This window comes from Globicephala melas, chromosome 12, assembly GCF_963455315.2.
Source record: "Globicephala melas chromosome 12, mGloMel1.2, whole genome shotgun sequence".
NCBI classification, from domain to species: Eukaryota; Metazoa; Chordata; class Mammalia; order Artiodactyla; family Delphinidae; genus Globicephala; species Globicephala melas.
The window spans coordinates 14,969,939-14,988,574 of record NC_083325.1 but is presented as its reverse complement, the minus strand read 5'-3'; the positions used below and the strand labels follow the sequence as shown (position 1 = coordinate 14,988,574).

The 18,636-nt window shown below is 52.2% G+C and overlaps 1 long non-coding RNA gene across 1 annotated transcript in view; it reads right to left on the bottom strand.

Annotated features, from left to right (window-relative positions):
- Nucleotides 1-13,558: 13,558 nt before the first annotated feature.
- LOC138842925 (uncharacterized) overlaps nucleotides 13,559-18,636 on the bottom strand; it is a 68,839-nt gene continuing 63,761 nt past the window's right edge. The window contains exon 2 of the long non-coding RNA XR_011377923.1: nucleotides 13,559-16,368. This is a non-coding gene — a long non-coding RNA (uncharacterized lncRNA). The remainder of the gene's footprint in view (nucleotides 16,369-18,636) is intronic.

The following is an 18,636-nucleotide window of genomic DNA, read 5'->3' as shown; positions in this document are numbered from 1 at the left end:
CAGGCCTCCCTGAGAGGCATTGGGAAGGGTCGCCCAGAGACAGAAGGGGTCCCTTAGATCCCACCCCATGCTCACCCAGAGCCTGGCACTGCCACTCCCTGCTGCACCTCCAAGACTGGGAAGCACGGGACAGGCAGGGCCTCCATTCCCGGCCCCCAGGCATGGCCTCCCGAGCTGCTCTGAACAAAGGCCTCCTCTGGGAAGCTGAGCCTCAGGGGGATAGTAAGGGCACTGCTGCTACACAGAGGGAATCCTCTCACATTCTGGAGGAGGCTTAACACGGGGCTGGCATCTGGAAGGAACTTGGTCGCCCTGAACATAAGTTTGCTTTCAATAAGTATCTGTTGAATGAATTCTTGAATTCCGTTGAGTGAAGCAGAGATGGCCTCCATGAGGCGCCAAGGTTCGCAAGTGCCCCAGGGCACAGCCTGGGCCCGGGAGCGCCGGAGCAGTGGTGGCCAGGCCAGGACAGAGGAGCCAGCCCCATTTCTGCCCCTGACTGGGGCCTTGGCCCTTAGATGGTCTGTTGTGGCCGCCCCGGGTGGCTCAGTTTTGTTTCCTTCTGTTTGTGGGAATCGGGGTGGGGGAGGAGAGAGGCTTGGTGTTGCACGGCCACCCCATGAAACGACAAGAATGGAGTTCGGTACTTGACCACCACCCATTTACCGCACAGCGATCCATCGGGGAGAGAGGCGCCTGATTTTGCGCCCTTGGTGTCTGGAGTAGGGAAGACGGGCGGACCCCCGTTAATATCTGGGTATTGAACGCGCCAGGCCGCTATGGAAGGCTCCACGCGGAGTTCAGAGAAGACGAGAGGCCATCGGAGCACAGCTGCGCGACCGGCGCGGCCGGGGAGGGAGGCTCCAGGGCTGGGGGCTCGGAGATAGGCCGCTGGCCCGCGGGCGGGCGGGGCGGGCGGGGCAGGCGGGAGAGCGGAGGAGGGCGGCCCCGCGCGGGCTGGGCCGAGGGGCGGGGGCGTCCCCGGGCCCTGGCGCGGCGCCCGGAACACCCCGTGCCGGAAGCGCATGTGACCGTGACTCCGCAGAAGTCGCGAAACAAAGGGCGGCTCAGCGGCTGCCGGCGCTCGGGCTGGCACGGAGGGTTCGGACTCCTGCCCCTGGCCGGGGTCCCGGCTCTGCCCCGACAGATCCTGCGCGCCCAGGCCGGGCGGGGAGGCTCCCGATCCCCCTGAGGCCCTGGGCGCCGGGGTGGGAGCAAGGGAGCCCCGGGGAGGTGGTGAGGGAGGGTGGCCCCGCGGACAAGCGGTGACACAATGCAAACACGAGGCTGGGTGGACGCTATGGGGTCCAGGCTGGGGTGAGAGCGTTGATGGTTGCCTTCACCACTGCCGGCTCTGGCAAATTACCCTCTCCCGACCTTAATTCCTGTAACAGAGGTGAAGATAATTGTCCCTATGAGTTATCCTATGGTTGGGAAGCTTGAGTGAAGCCGTCCATGTGGAAGGGGAGGACAGTGCAGGGCCTAATGGGCTGCACTCTGGTCCTTCTTTCCCAAATGAACATGCATGTGAATTCCAGTCAACGAACTGCCGCTTTCAGTGTTCACACAGCAGGGCACCAGGAGGAAGAGCAGGGTGGGCACTGCTGTGCACCGTATGTGGGGATGGGGCCCCAAGACAGCCTCCCTCTGCTCGGTTAGCCAGCCCTGGCTCCCTCTAGGCGGTGGATGAGAGTGGCCACTCTACACTTTCCCCAGGCTGACTCAGGTAGGAACTCAGGGCTGGAGAATGTGGGGGGGGCCACCTTGGGGAGGGCCTCAGGGTACATATGGAATTGATTAGAACCCTACAGTTCTCCCTGCAACCCAGTACTAAACCAAGCAGTTAATGATTAGGACAATAGTGTCATAGACTCAGTGTTGGATGCACATTCCTGAGTTGTTTTACAGATACTGTAACTGCCACCAGAGGAAGAATGCTAACTGTATGATGACCATACTGTAGCCATGACATAAGCTGCTCCGTCTTGAGCAGTACTGAATCTATGGCTAGTACAATTCCAAGAACTGGCCTCAAGAGAACAGGATTAACATTATTGCTCATAATGTTCTATATCTTTGTGGGCGTCAAAATGATTGTAGCTTGCTCTGCCCGTATATGTAAGCGGGCAAGTAAAACTGTCAGCAAAGAGATGCTTCAGACCCAGGCTGACATCTTCCATTTTGAGAATACTGTGCCCTCTGTCAGCGTGAAGAAGTTACAGAAGATAGACCGTCGCCCGTAGTCCCGTAGAAATGGAATGATATTTGACAGTGGGGAATTGAAAGTAGCTCTTTCGTCCCTTTCCTGTTTGCCCATTTCTGTTCCCCTCTAACCTTAAAACAACCTAATTATAGGAATGAGATCACTAAGCAGTTGAAACGAACTTCTGATCTCTCCTGAATGCACACCATGCCTTGTCTAACTTGTTGATTCTTTTTCTAAATTAAAAGAAGTAAGAATAGAGAATTAAGCAGTTAGAAAATGACTGTCTATCCACAATTGCCCCCTTAGCAATCCTGCAGGCAGATCACACAGGCAAGATGACACCTGAAGAGTCAGCCAGTCTGCACTCAATGGAGAATGATGCAGAACCCAACCTCCTGCCTCGATGATTCACTGAGATTCTTCCCCCTCATTTTTCCCGTTAAAAAATGTCATGGCTGAGCAGAATCTTTAGAGTTGGTCTCTGGACATGAATCCACCTTCTCCCCAGATTGCCGGCTTTTCTAATTAAAGTAACTTTCCTTTCTACTGACGCCTGCCTCTCAAATTATTGGCTTTTGAGCGGTGAGCCGCAGAACCTGAGTTTGGTAATGCAGACAGTCAGACTCCTGCATCCCCCACCAGACGTCGAGGTTCGACTTCTCTGGAGGAGCCCTCCACCCTAGAGCCTGTTTTTACCGAGTACTGAATTTATGTAGCGCTGAAGCCACGTGGCCTGTGGGAGGTGAAGTAGAGGCCACAGCGCAGAGCTCGGGAGTTAGTGGCTCAACAGGGACTCTGCTTAGTCCCAGCTGGGGGACTGACTTTAAGGGGACTAGTCTCATGCCTTCCCTCCCTGGCGAAAAAAGAGAGGAGTCGTCCAGGCAGTGGGGACAGTCTGTGATGAGGGACCCAGAGGGCCAAAAAGAACATGGTCTGGAGAGCAACTCAGCCTCACTAGTGCCTCCTCAGACTGCAGGTCTGTGCTTACATGTCCCCTTCTCCAGGAAACCTTCCCGACTGCCCCAGCCTGGGCTCAGGCACTTAACACATCTGAGAGCAGTTGCTTTTTCACTCCAAAGGACCAACTGCTACAACTGCCCACTATTGTGTATCCAGGGCCTGGAATAGAGTAGGTGCCAATATTTCTTGGAAGAGTCACTGAATAGGTCAAGTCTACCCTGGATCCCTCTAAAACTCATAGCGTTCCTTGATCAGGGCTTCCTTTGTAAGAGAAAAATCAAACCCAGTGCTTCCCAATAGAACGTTCTGTGATGATAGGAACGTTCTGCATCTGCATCGTTCAGTACAGTAGCCATTAGCCCCAAGGGCACTTGAAATGTGACTAGTGTGACCAAGGAACTGAATTTTTAACAATAATGTCATCAATTTTCAATTAATTTAAATTCAAATAGCCACATACAGGCACGGCTGTACTGTTGTTGTCTCTTGCCTTCCTGAGTGTGAGGGACAGCGGTAAGAGAGAAGGCTGGAGAAGTTGGTGGAGGGGCGCTGGGTCCGGATGACACCAGGAGGCCTCCGTTATGAGGGTGAGCCACCAGGGAGGCCCTTGAAGTGCTTGTAATCTCAGTTGTCCCAGATGTTTCCTTACTGTGCAAATCTAGTTAAGGGGAGAGAGGGGCGTTGGGAGCAGAAGGATTTCAGGGACGTAGAGTCTGGTCTTCAGACAGCCATGGACCACAATGCGGATGTCACCCGTCGGTGACACAAAAGGAGAAAAACACCACCTGAGAAGTGAGCTCTTCCTGAAGCAAAATGATTCCATTTAATGGGCCATCCTTTAAAGAGAAACCAAGTTCCTCCTTCTTTGGGGGATTAAATTATATTTTCTTTCAGTTCACTAGATTTTGCTGGGCCTCATCTTTAAAATGGGGTGGGAGGGCTTCCCTGGTGATGCAGTGGTTGAGAGTCCGCCTGCCGATGCAAGGTATGCGGGTTCGTGCCCCGGTCTGGGAGGATCCCGCATGCCGCGGAGCGGCTAGGCCCGTGAGCCATGGCCGCTGAGCCTGCGCGTCCAGAGCCTGTGCTCCGCAACGGGGGAGGCCGCAACAGTGAGAGGCTCGCGTACTGCAAAAATAAATAAAATAAATAAAATGGGGTGGGAGAAACAGGGTGTTTGGCCTAGGTAACCTCCCAGGGCTTGTCCAGTCACCCGAGCTCTCCAGGGCCCAGGGCCATGTACACACTGCCTGGGATCGTGTCTCTGTCACCACCTGGGCTGCCTCCCCACTCCTCTCTATCTCCCCCTGCGCAGCTCCCCGCCAGCCCCTCCCTGCTCAGCCCCACAAGGTTCGCCGTCCCGCTGAGCTCTCCTTGTGCCCCTTGGGGAGAAGTGCCCAGGCTGCAGTGCACTCGACTAAATGATAACCCAGGAGATACAATTTATAAAAGGCAAACGTGGGTCTCGAAGAGCCAAACGTTTGTCCCGAGATAATGAGGGGATCAAGCCCAGCCTCCAAGCAGACCTGGAAGCTAGAAGGACAGAAGGTCATTGCTGAGGAGCAAAAACTCAAGAACAAGCACCGATGCAGGGGCTGAGCAGGGGGAAAACACGAAAGCAGACCAAGTTCTGGCTGCAGGCTGATGTCATAGACTCCTAGGACCCCTGAGCTGGGGAGCCATCTTGTCCTGTGTCCTCATGCTGTAGATGAGATTAAGGCCCAGGGAGGGCAGAGAGGTCTGTGATTGGGGGGACGGGGGGTGGCAGGGGCAGGCATGTACATTTTTTTCTCTAGCACCACCTCAGCTGGGGATAAGGCCTGGAGATGGAAAGGCACTGAGGGAGAGAGACTTAGAAACCAAGTCCACAGGAGGCCAGAAGCGCTAAGTTAGGGCTGATCCAGGTCCCCCACAAGCCCTTATGTTCCTGCTCTGGTCTGTCACTCTGCTCTGGCCCCCTTCACAAGTCACCTTTCCTTTGTCCACAGCCCTCAGCTCAGCTCTCTGGACACCCCAGACATCAGCCCCAGATGGGCTAGGAGCAGGAGGCTAGTAGGAGAGCTGGAGAGCTGATGAGGACCCTCAGGAGGACCCCTAAACTCCACAGGCCCTTATTGAGAAGCTCTGGGAATCGGGGAGGTGAAGTGGAGCTGTCATTGCACTTACATTTAGAACAGACTCCTGGGACTTCCCTGGCGGTCCAGTGGGTAGGACTCTGTGCTTTCACTGCAGGGAGTACAGGTTCAATCCCTGGTCGGGGGAACTAAGATCCCACAAGCCAGGTGGTGTGGCCAAAAAAATAAAAAAAAAAACCAGACTCCGCCCCCCATCCCCCAGTACACTTTTGCACCCCAAGAGAATCCAGGGACAGAAGAGGTGTCAGCAGCTGTCAGGGATGCTTTAAATCCCAAACACTGTGGCTGGGCCTGGGGAGAACAACAGAACCAGGAGTCCCTCTGTGAAATTCCTGTCTCATTCAACCTGAGATGAATCATTAACAGATCAAGCGCGAGGTGGAAGGCCACACTGAAATACACATATCCTGACCTTGTCTGTAGCACCTGCTGCTGTTGGTAGAGGGTCATTTTTAACGTGGTGATGTCAGAGGCCAGAGAGGAACCAGCCCCAAAGTCCCCAGATCTACTTGGGAGATGCCACCAACTCTAGGAAGCCTTCCAGCAAGGAGACCTTGGGCAGGCAGGGAGAGCCCCTAGGGCCCTGAACTGTGCCCGCCCTTGATCACATGGGCCGTTCTTGGCCCGGGAAGCTGGGAGCTGGGGCAGCTGGGTGACCTGGAAGCGGAGGGCCTGAGGAGACCCAGGCTGCCTGTTCCTCCTTGTCACCCTCTCCCTGAGAGCAAAAGGCAAGGCCAGGAGGCTCCTGGGAGCCTCCTGCCTAATTCCCAGGGCCTGGCTGCCAGCTCTGCAGCTGATGCAAGGCCAGGGGTGAGTGAGCTCAGCCTGTTCCTGGCACGTGGAGCTTCCTGTGCCCCACCCCTCCCTAGAAAACACACCCGTTCGTTTCCCCCTGCTCTAGCCCTCCTAGGTCTCCAGCTCCCTTCTTCTGCCAGCAGAGCAGGACCACCTAAGGATCTGGGAGCAGGCCCTGCCCGGGGCTAGGGTAGCGCTAAGCATTTCTGAGTCAGCCCTGCTCCCCTGCATGGGCGATCTGTGAACAGTGCTGGGACCCGGAGCCCTGCCTCCCATGGAGCTGCCCAGTGGGAAGAGAGGGCCTGGGCACCCCTTGGTCCTCAGGTTCTGTCCATGCCAGCCCACTTTGTCTCCAGACCTCCTGATCCCTTTATGGGTTTTGGGGTTTTTTTGGTTTTCTTTGTGGCCGCACCACGTGGCATGCGGAACTTCCCCTAGCAGGGATCGAACCCCTGTCACCTGTAGTGGAAGCGTGGAGTCTTAACCAGTGGACCGCCAGGGAAGTCCCTTATCCCTTTAGAAGGGTGGACTCTCCCCTTCCTGCTGTCATCTCTCACTTTCAGTGCCCAGGCCCACGGGAGGAACGCCGGGGCCCTGCCACCCTCTCAGGGACCCTCGCGGCATCATCAGCTCAGGGTGAGGCTTCCTTCAGCGTCCATTTAGGACGAGCACCCATTTGCTACGAGCGTGGTGACAATCACCCGATGTGCGATAACCTAGCGCGTAATAACGGATGACATGCAGGCCTCGTTTTACAAAGTGCTTTCAGGACGAATTAGTGCCTCAAGGGATCCTGGTGACGATGCTGTGACGTAGGAAGGCCTGAACTGAAGAAGCTGAGGCCTAGAGAGTTATGTGGCAGAGCCAGGAGCCACGCCCACAGGGTCTCCCCACATCCTCGTGCTGCCTTGGTCCTGTCACCCGGGCGTGCCCCCGATCAGGAAGCAGGCTTGCTTGTCACTGGAGACCCAGTTTAGACAGAGGGACTATTTTCAGGTAAAGGAAGAGCAGATGGGGAGGCTGGGAGAACAGGGCTTGTGGGTCTGGGGTAGAGGCACGCTGGGGCCAGGCTTGCCTGGGAAGGGCCTGGAGACCTCCCTCTGCGGGGAGGGCAACATGGGAGTTGCAGTTCCTGTGCCTCAGCGGCTCACTCAGACCGAGGCTCACCGGCCACGCTGGCCTCGGGCACCTGCTGGGCTGGGGATGCTGGACCAGGCCCTCCAGGTTTGGCCCAGGAGCAGTGGCAGTGGCCATCTCCAGCTTCCCTGTTGATGCCAGGGTTGAATGAAGCTGTCTTTGTCATCTGCCCCCTCCTACCTTGGCCTGCGCTCTCCCCTCAGCCATGCCTGACCTCCCTGGGTGGCCACACACACACACACACAGCTTCATGACCCTCCCCACCCTCCTGGTAGCTCTTGCTGCTGACAGAACTTCTGAGGCCGGTGCACTCAGGCTGCGCAGTTGGCGGGCGGTGAGCACAGAGTGTCCTGAGCTGGAGGACAGCCTGTGCCAACCGCACCTGTCTCTCCCGGACTCAGATCTGTGATGAAGCCGGAGGGGAAGAGGGAGGATGTATGCCCTTCTTGGTGGAAGGCTTCAGCGATGAGACACCCGGTTCCAGGGGCCACCTGAGACCTGGCCTGCAGGGCTCTCCATTTGTCTGCTGTCCCATCCCTTCACCCACCCCTCGTGGGCAGAGAAGGGGGAGCTAAAGGAGAAAACCACACGCAAAGCCAGCTCCTGGTTCTGCCCCAACCTCGAACCAATTCCTGGAACCGCGACAATCACTTTCAAGTCTGAAGTATATTTATCTTTTATTAGATATTACAATCACTTGGTATTACATGAAAACAGCATAGAGGGGTATAATCCAGAGAAAAACAAGGTCCTCCCACCCCTTTTACTCAGCTGCCTTGTTCTCCCCAGAAGAAAAAGCAGTGTTACCAGTTCTTTATGTATCTTTCTGGAGATAGGCTAGATTACCCATTGGATATTTGATTATCGGAGCTCACCCTGCAAGGTCACATCTTGCTGAACTTTTCTACTTAGGATAAGGAAGGATCAATTTCCCGGCTTTTTTTTTTTAATTAATTTTTATTGGAGTATAGTTGTTGTATACAATGTTGTGTTAGTTTCTGCTGTACGGCAAAGTGAATCAGTTATACATATATCTACTCCTTTTTATTTTTATTTTATTTATATTTTTGGCTTGTGGGATCTTAGTTCCCTGACCAGGGATTGAACCTGGGCCATGGCAGTGAAAGCATCGAGTCCTAACCACTGGACCACCAGGGAATTCCCCTCCACTGTTTTTTAGCTTCTGTTCCCAGATAGGTCATTACAGAGTATGTCAACTCCTCTGCTTTGAACAGTCCTTGAGAACAAGACAGGAGGTGACCAGAGAGAAACTTCCACAGGGACTCACGTTCCAGCTGTCTCCCCTTCTCCACCCTCCACCCGTACCTCGTGGATGCCCAAGGCAGAGGTGAAGAAGGGCAGACGGGCTTGGCCTTGTTTCTTAGAGAGGGAAGCTGAAGGGCCCAGATGTTCAGGAGACTCAAGGTCATGCAGCAAATCCGGGGCACCCCAGTTTTCCTCTACCATCACCCCACCTCCCTAACATCTTCCCTTTGTCTTGCAAGCAACCCTGAGTGCCTGAATATCTCATTGTCACAACTAGACCATGGACGTCCCAAGGGCAGGGGCGAAGACTCTTCTTCTGCCCTCCAAGCTGGACTCCGAGCTGGGCCCTGCGTGCTCTCAGCAACTGCCAACAATGTTACCTGAATCAAGTGAGAGAGGCAGAGGGTGTGGTGTTCCTGCAGGGGCCCCCCAAGGCCATGACGTCTGTACCTGGACACACACACATCCCTGCCCGCCACTCTCCCTGCCCCACAGGCCCCGGGCCTCCTGACTTTTCTCTTACACAGTTGGCTCAGTTAATGCCCCTGCTCACAAGGCCAAGGCCGTGGGCTGGCTCCCCAGGGGTGGAATCATCCTGAGACAAAATGTTCTGTTCCCTGCCCATGAACTGTACAGAGTGTTACAGATTACAACTGGAGGACAAAAAGAGACTGTCCCTCCGTGAAATGCAACGTACATTTCTCCTGCCGGAGACAGGTGACTTCCTTTGTGATCATCTCTCCCGATTCCTCCTCACGCCACCCCTGTGATCCTTGGGCTTTCTCTGGGATGAGCCCTGGTCCATCCTCCCGTCTGTCTTTCATGTAAAGGCTCACTTTGGTAAAGCAGGTCTCTCTCTGAAGGTCACAGAGTGCCCAGAGGGATTCAGTGCTCAGAAAGAAGGGACAGTGGCTTCAGAAGGTATGAGCTGTGCCTGTTTAGTGATGCAGCAGGAACAAGGGGAGACTTTATTTATTTCAGAGAACAGACAGTATCTGCCACGGCTATTCTGTGAACTCAGGCTCAGCTCTAGGGTGGATGTGAGGACGCCAGCGGAGTGAGGGACTCCTGGGAGGCGGGGTGGCAGAGAGGCCCGTGGACCAGAGGGGCTGCTGACTTAAAAGGATTGGAAGGCCATGCTGCTGGAGGGAGATAGACAGGTGGAGGTAAGGGGGCTGGAATCAGAGAGGGGATTCCTAATCATGAGCGAGGAAATGGTGAATCCAAGGTATGGCAGGTCAGGGGTCACAGAGAAGGAATCTGGAGGCTCCACCTAAAAATCAATGTACTCACAAAAGGACTCATCTGGGCTTCCCTGGTGGCGCAGTGGTTGCGAGTCCGCCTGCCGATGCAGGGGACACAGGTTCGTGCCCCGGTCCGGGAAGATCCCACATGCCGCGAAGTAGCTGGGCCCGTGAGCCATGGCCGCTGAGCCTGCGCGTCCGGAGCCTGTGCTCCGCAACGGAAGAGGCCGCAGCAGTGAGAGGCCCGCGTAACACACACACACAAAAAAAAAAAAAAAAAAAAGGACTCATCTGCTCCGAGAACTGCCTCCCCTTCCTGCTTCCTCATTCTAGCTCAAGGCGTCACCATCCTGATGGGCCAGGGTACTTGGTCTGGGCCCAGATCGCACCTGATTCTCACCAGGCTCCCCAGGGACCAAAGCTCTATTGTGGGATCTCAGGTCCCAGCTGCCTTCCTGGAATTCCAACCATGGCCTCCCGCCAAGTCCACCACCCTCCAGTGCTTCCCTCTCTCTGGATTTCCATCACAATGGCTGTGGGAGGTCTGGGGGAACCTGGCTGGGAGTAAGGGATGACTGCTGAATTAAATGGAATGGAATTGGTGTGTTCAACCACTGACCATTAAAAATGGTGGCCTTTCTTTCATCTAGCCATGACACCACTCCTCCGAGAAACTGTTTACAAGGTGCTAGTAGAATCACCCACGTATACAGTAGGCCTTTGTCAATAGTATGAGCAACAGGGGCTTCCCTGGTGGCGCAGTGGTTGAGAGTCCGCCTGCCGATGCAGGGGACATGGGTTCGTGCCCTGGTCCAGGAAGATCCCACATGCCGCGGAGCGGCTGGGCCCGTGAGCCATGGCCGCTGAGCCTGCGCATCCGGAGCCTGTAGTCCGCAGTGGGAGAGGCCACAAGAGTGAGAGGCCTGCGCACTGCAAAATATATATATATATATATGAGCAACTACATCACAAGGGTTCACAGCTAGTGAACATGCTCTCACTTGGCCTCTGGGCCTTCACTCTTTCATGGTTTCCCATCTGTATCACTGGCCCCTCCTTCTCTGTATATTTTTCTGGTTCCTGTTCACCTTCCTGACATCTAAACATTGGAGGGCCCAGTACTCAGTTCTTCTACCCATCTCTGTCCTTATTCACACCCAGATGACCTCATCCAGAGATTTAAGGTTCATCCCTCTATGCTGACAGCTCCTAAATTTATATCTTTAGCCCTGGCCTGTCCCTTGAACTCTAGGCTTGAACACCCAACGGCCTACTCAAGACCTTGACCTGGATGTCATAGCCATGACCATGACAGACGTGGCCAATATAATCTCCAAAAACAAACTTCTATTCCCCACCGAACCTGCTCCTGCCGCAGCCTTCTCTAGCTCAGAAAACGGCTACATGGCACCTTCATTCTTCTTGTGCTCAGACCAAAACCAGTTTAAGACTTGATGTGTTTCTTTTTTTAAAAAAATAAATTTATTTATTTATTTTTTGGCTGTGTTGGGTCTTCATTTCTGTGCGAGGGCTTTCTCCAGTTGCGGCGAGTGGGGGCCCCTCTTGATTACGGTGCGCGGGCCTCTCACTGTCGCGGCCTCTCCTGTTGCGGAGCACAGGCTCCAGATGCGCAGGCTCAGTAGTTGTGGCTCACGGGCTTAGCTGCTCCGCGGCATGTGGGATCTTCCCAGACCAGGGCTTGAACCAGTGTCCCCTGCGTTGGCAGGCAGATTCTTAACCACTGCACCACCAGGGAAGCCCCCTTGATGTGTTTCTTTTACTCACACTCCACAGTCAATATATCAGTAAATCCCCCTGGCTGTACCTCCACAATACATCCACTTGCCCCTGCTGCCATATTCCTACCCACTGATGTCTTGACCACGGCCTACCAGGCTCCATGTCATCTGGCTCACTGCCACCTCCCTGCTTTTGCCTCCTGCCCCTCCCCCTCTCTGCTCGCGCCACGCTGGCCTTCTTGCTGCTCCTCAGACACCCCAGCCTGCTCCTGCCCTGAGGCCTGTGCACTGCTGTCCTTTTGGCCTGGAATTCTCTCGCCGCAGCACTCACGGAGCTGGCTCTCTCATTTCCTTCTGGTCTCCGCTCAGATGTCACCTCCTCAGTGAGCCCTCCCAGACCACCTGAATTAAGATGGCCAACTCTCCCACAGTCCACATTTTAGATCCCTCCTTTTTGTATATTTTTTAAAATTAATTAATTTATTTTTGCTGTGTTGGGTCTTCATTTCTGTGTGAGGGCTTTCTCTAGTTGTGGCAAGCGAGGGCCACTCTTCATCGTGGTGTGCGGGCCTCTCACTATCGCGGCCTCTCTTGTTGCGGAGCACAGGCTCCAGACGTGCAGGCTCAGTAGTTGTGGCTCACGGGCCTAGCTGCTCCGCGGCATGTGGGATCCTCCCAGACCAGGGCTCGAACCCGTGTCCCCTGCATTAGCAGGCAGATTCTCAACCACTGTGCCACCAGGGAAGCCCCTGTATTTTTTTTTTTTACAGCACTTATCACCACCTGGCATATCGTGTGTGGGTGTGTGTGTGTGTACACACATAAAAATAAAATATTACGTATTTCTTGGTTGTTTATTACCCGCCTCTCTCCTCTAGAATATAAAACTCCATGAAGGAGGAGAATTTGAACTGTGTACTGCGACTCCAGCATCTAGAACAGTGCCTGGCACAAGAGTTCCACAGTTATTAAAGTTGTTGAATGAATCAGGCTTAGAGAGGGTAAATTAGTTGCCCAAGGTCAACTAGCAAATGTAGAGACTCAGAGGGTTAAATAATTTGCCCAAGGTCACAGAGTAGGGGTTGGGGCAAGGCTGGGTCTGGAGTCCAAGTCTGAATTAACCACAAATGTAACTACTGAACTTTCTACCAAAGCCAATCACCCGGATTCGTCCAACCACCACCTTCCTGAACAGTATCCTGCCCTTCAGCCTTTCCCTAGCTTCAATCCATTCTTTCGAAAACGTAACAAAGTTTATGTTCTTTGTATAATTATAGCATAATACATGCCCAGCCTAGAAAATATTTTTTAAAAGTAGAAAAAAAAAGGTACCAATTGTCCAGAATCCAGAGACCATGTGGTTGCTATGTTGCCACTTTATTCCAGTCTTTTCTGGGACATTTGTGCATAACAGAAATCATCATGAACACTGGGGCCACTCATCACAAATCCCTGGTTCTAAGCCCAACATAAAAGAAGTGAAGGCATGTAACAGGCATAGAAAGAGAGGCAGGCTTTGGATAGAAGACACAAAGACAGGAGGTCTCCCCAGGCCGGTGGCTGTCTCAACAGGAACCCTGGGGAAAGTGAGAGGTAGAGTCAGGTGGGAGGAAGGTGTGGAGAGCTATGAACAATAGCTGAGGCTGCAGAATTTGGGCTCATCAAAGGAAACCTCCAAGACTCCTGTGTGTGGAGTGGGGATACTGGAGGTAAGGAAACCCTTTACGGATAAAGGGTTCTTTTTTTTTTTTTAAACATCTTTATTGGCGTATAATTGCTTTACAATGTTGTGTTAGTTGCTGCTATATAACAAAGTGAATCAGCTATACGTATACATATATCCCTATATCCCCTCCCTCTTGCGTCTCCCTCCCACCCTCCCTATCCCACCCCTCGAGGTGGACACAAAGCACCGAGCTGATCTCCCTGTGCTATGCGGCTGCTTCCCACTAGCTATCTATTTTACATTTGGTAGTGTATATAGGTCCATGCCACTCTCTCACTTATCCCATCTTACCCTTCCCTCTCCCCGTGTCCTCAAGTCCTTTCCCTATGTCTGCGTCTTTATTCCTGTCCTGCCCCTAGGTTCATCAGAACCTTTTTTTTTTTTCTTAGATTCCATATATATGTGTTAGCATACAGTATTTGTTTTTCTCTTTCTGACTTACTTCACTCTCTATGACAGACTCTAGGTCCATCCACCTCCCTACAAATAACTCAATTTCGTTTCTTTTTATGGCTGAGTAATATTCCATTGTATACATGTGTCACATCTTCTTGGATAAAGGGTTCTTATCAGAGATAATTCAGAGCAGAGGCAATCGAACTGAATGTGGACGTCATAAGAAAGGGAGGAGTCAGGGATCACTCCCAAGGTGAGTGGCTGAGTGACTGGGTAACAAGTGGTGGTCTTCTCGAGACTCAGAAAGAGGGAAGGGGACCTGGTGGATGTAAATTCGGATGCTGAGAATTGGCAGGGAGCAGTTCTACCAGCTGCAAGGTCCTAAGAGGGATGGTGAACACGGAAGTTTCCCTGAGAAGGGGAGACTGGCGAGGGTAACAGAAGGTACAGAGGTGAGTAAGACACTCTCAGGCCAAGACCCTCCAAAGACACTGCCCACCAGACCGAACTTGCACTCCCTCACCTGGTCTGAAGGGCCCACCACACTCCAGGCCTACTTGCCTCCTCCTGCCTGCCTTCTGCCTCTGCTCAGGAAGACCCTCCACTCCCGATGGACCGGCACTTTCTCCAGCACTAACCGTGCGGCCGCACCACTTAGCTCACCCCTGTGTGCTGGGTTGCAGTCTTCTCTGATGGGCTCCTGTGTCTCGCTCCCCAACTGCACTCAGCTCCGGGGCCTCCTCGCCATGTGTGCCTGGAACCATAGCCACGGGCACCCAGCAAAACCTCCACAAACGCCCCTCAGCTTGACATCCCTCTTCCCCTCTTCTCCCACCATCCAATCCCCGACTTGGTCAATTTCACTCCCAGCCGGTGGCCAAGCTTGACCCAGAGAGTTGCATGGAACCTTCGGGTATTTGTGTCAAACATTGTGGACTGGAGTGGACTTAGCCGTGTAAGGCTGGTTTCTCCTCCAACAACTGCTCAGGCCAGCGAATCCCTGGCGGGTCGGGCGGGGGGTGGCTCCTGTTAAAATGCTGATTCTGGTTTTGTGGCCTGGGTGGGCCCAAGATCCTGTGTTTCTAACAAGCCCCCAGGTGATACTGATGGACTATACTTTGAGTAACAAGGACCTGGGTGCCTTTGGGTGGTCAGTTTAATCCCTCTGGCTCCAGTTTTCTCATCCACCAAATAGGGCTCTGACCACTTCACTGGGTTGCCACAGGGTCAAATGAGTTCGTGTTTGTGAAAATAAAACACAAACCAGAGGTAGGGAACAAATGTCAGATGTCACCATCATGTCTTGCTGCCGGGATGAATGTGATAAAATACACAAAAGGCCTCAGCGGGTGTGCAGTGGATGTTGGTTGCTCCTTCTCCAGAGGCTGCAATGCATAATGGTCTGATGCCAGGCAGAGAGACCAGATCGTTCCCAACTTTCAGGCAAGTAAGGAATCCCTCTGGGCTGGGGTGTGGTCAGGAGGATGGAAAGGAGGGAACTGATAGGTGTACATGGTTCCATGAGCCCAGGGCCACAACACAGCTGAGAAAATGTAGGCCTGGGCCTCTCCAAGGGGAACCCACCTCTGACCCCCCAAAGCAAACTCCATCCCTATAAACCAGTGAGAGCTCCCATGCTCTGTCCTATGAGCCCCGTCAACTCAGCTCCCAGGTCTGCTCCAGGCTCACGACGTCAATTCTTATGCTTGCCCTGCTTGTTGACCCCTCTTACCCTGGTGATCTGACATAGACCTTGACCATATCTCTGCCTCCTCCCATCTCCCCTGCCCTCACCCCCTTGTCCTCCGCCCCGTCACACACCACTTTTATTTATTTATTATTATTTTTTGGCTGCGTTGGGTCTTCGTTGCTGCACACAGGCTTTCTCTAGTTGTGGCGAGCGGGGGCTACTCTTCGTTGCGGTGCATGGACTTCTCATTGCGGTGGCTTCTCTTGGTGCAGAGCACGGGTTCTAGGCGCACGGGCTCCAGCAGTTGTGGCTCATGGGCTCTAGAGCGCAGGCTCAGTAGTTGTGGTGCATGGGCTTAGTTGCTCCGCGGCATGTGGGATCTTCCCGGACCAGGGATCGAACCCGTGTCCCCTGCATTGGCAGGCAGGTTCTTAACCACTGCGCCACCAGGAAAGCACCACACACCATTTTTTGTTTTTTTTTTTGGCGGTACGCGGACCTCTCACTGTTGCGGCCTCTCCCATCGCGGAGTACAGGCTCCAGACGCGCAGGCCCAGCGGCCATGGCCCACGGGCCCAGCCGCTCCGCGGCACGTGGGATCCTCCCGGACCGGGGCACGAACCCGTGTCCCCTGCATCGGCAGGCGGACTCTCAACCACTGCGCCACCAGGGAAGCCCCACACACCACTTTTGATGTTTGTAATGGACTTCTATACCGACGCCAGCCTCTTCCAGGTGGGGACCCATTCTGCCTGGTCTGTGTGACAGGTCACATACCCACTGCGTCTCACAGCTATTTACAATGTGACGAGTGTGAAAGCCACTAGCAGCAGCGGGTGACTCCGCTGTGGGGATTAACTGTGCCAAGGGAGAGGCAGGAGTGGAAAATAGATCCTAGGTTTCAAGCCTGGAAGAACGATGAGGTCAGTTTGGAGCGTTGAACTTTGGGGCCAGCATTGGTCTGACAGCAACGTGGAACTTTCCCTCAAGCAGGTGGATGTGTGGGTCTAGAGTCACCAGAAAGGTCAGGCGGGGCGGGGGGCTTTGGAGGCAACCACATAGATGTAATGGCTGAATCTGTGTAGAGAGAAAAGAGCAGAAGACTGAGGATTAGACATCTGGAAACGTCTCTGTCCATCCATGAAGCAAAAATAATTCTCAGGAGGGAATTCCCTGGCGGTCCAGTGGTTAGGATTCCATGCTCCCAGTATAGCGGGCATGGATTCGCTCCCTGGTCAGGGAACTGAGATCCCACAAGCCTCGTGGCATGGCCAAATAATAATTTCCAGGAGAAGGAATCACTCTAGCCAGATCCTCAGATCCCCAGTGGCTTCCCTGCTGGGCTATCATGGGGTGGGGTGTAGGGCGCCCGGCCAGGAGGGCAGCTAGTCTGGGCCTCACTTTCATAATGGGTCTCAAATTTAGACTCTTGATGTTATTTCCAAATAGGATTATATATACAGTCACAGAGAGGCCCTGAGAGAAATGAAAAAAAAGACATTTATCAGATTTAAATGTGTGGCTTACTGACTGGACTTGCTACACAATGGATTCATATTTCATTAAAATTCTGTGAATCACACAATGATATTTTATTGTATCTCTTATGTTAAAGTACTAGTTACAGGTGAACATTTAAAATATACCATAATTTGGTCTTTCTAACCTGGCACGCTTTATTGTGTGATAAAGGATCTCCCTAATTCGAAGCAGGCAGGACTGTCTTTGCTGCTGTTTCTAACCCGAAGAGCCAGAAATCCAGCTCCTGGCCTTCAGGGGCTTTACTGTCCAGCCTGAGTTACCAGCTGATGTCTTCAGCTGCTTCTCAAGTCAATCTGTCTTAGAGTCCGGATTCACCTGGACTCAGAATATTCTTCCTTTAACTCCACCTCCCACCTCAACCTTAAATTACCCTTAAATTAAAAAAAAATTATTCAAAAGAGCTTTACTTTTTAAAATTTAGCTTACTAACTGTGCTTGTGCTCTGTCCTTCAACACTTCCCCAATTTTCTGCTCCTCGGTAAGGAAAGCACGCTTGAAACTGTCAGACTTGAAACCACTGTAAGCCCTGCTGACACACTTTTTCATTTTAGGCAACCTCAAAAGAAGTTTAGGTCTCAGAGCATGAACTTCTCGAAGTCAGCCTGGGCACATGTCACTGGCAGATTTGGTGCTTTCCTAACCTTTTTGGTATAAAGGTAAACAATTCTATTACCAGGAGTAATAGTTTTGTAGGATAGCCTATATGTCAAATGCCAGACCCTTCTAAATGCCTCTAGACACTGTCTCCAGAAAAAAAAATTTATTTTTAATTGTGGTGAAATACATGTAACATAAAATTTACCATCTTAGCCGTTTTTAAAGTGTACACTTCCGTAGTGTTAAGTGCATTCACATTGTTATGCAACTAATTTCCAGAACTCTTTGCATCTTGCAAAACTGAAATTCAGTACCCATTGAACAACAGCTCCCCTTTCTCCCCTCCCCCCAGTCCCTGGCAACCACCATTCTTCTCTGTCTCTATGAATTTGACTACTCCAGGAACCTCATATAAATGGAATCATACATTTGTGTAACGGGCTTATATCACTTAGCATAATGTCTTCAGGATTCATCCATGTTGTAGCATGTGTCAGAATTTCCTTCCATTGTAACGCTGAGTAATATTCCATTGCAGGCATGAACACATCATATTTTGTTTATCCATCAGCGGACACTTGGGTTGCTTCCATCTTTTGACTATTGTGAACAATGCTGCTATGAACATGGATGCACAGATATCTTTTCAAGACTCTGCTTTCAATGCTTTTGGATATATACCCAGAAGTGGAATTGCTGTATCATATGCTAATTCTATTTTAAATAATTTGAGGAACCACATACTGCTTTTTATAGTGGATGCACTATTTTATATTCCCATCAACAGCGTACAGGGATTCCAATTTCTCCACACCCTCAACGACACTTACTTTGTTTTGTTTTGTTTAATTTTAATATTTATTTATTTATTTATTTTTGGCCATACTGCGAGGCATGTGGGATCTTAGTTCCCTGACCAGAGATCAAACGTGGGATCTTGGCAGTGAAAGTGCGGAGCCCTAACCACTGGACCACCAGGGAATTCCTGTTTTGTTTTGTTTTAATAGTAGCCATCCTAATGGCTATGAAGTGGTATCTCACTGTGGTTTTGGTCTGCATTTCCCTAATCACATCCCCAGTGATATTGAGCATCTTTTCATGTGTTTATTGGTCATTTGTATATCGCCTTTGAAGAAATGGTTTATTCAAGTCCTAGGTCCATTTTTTAATGGAGTTGTTGGTTCTATTTTTTTGTCAAATTGTAGT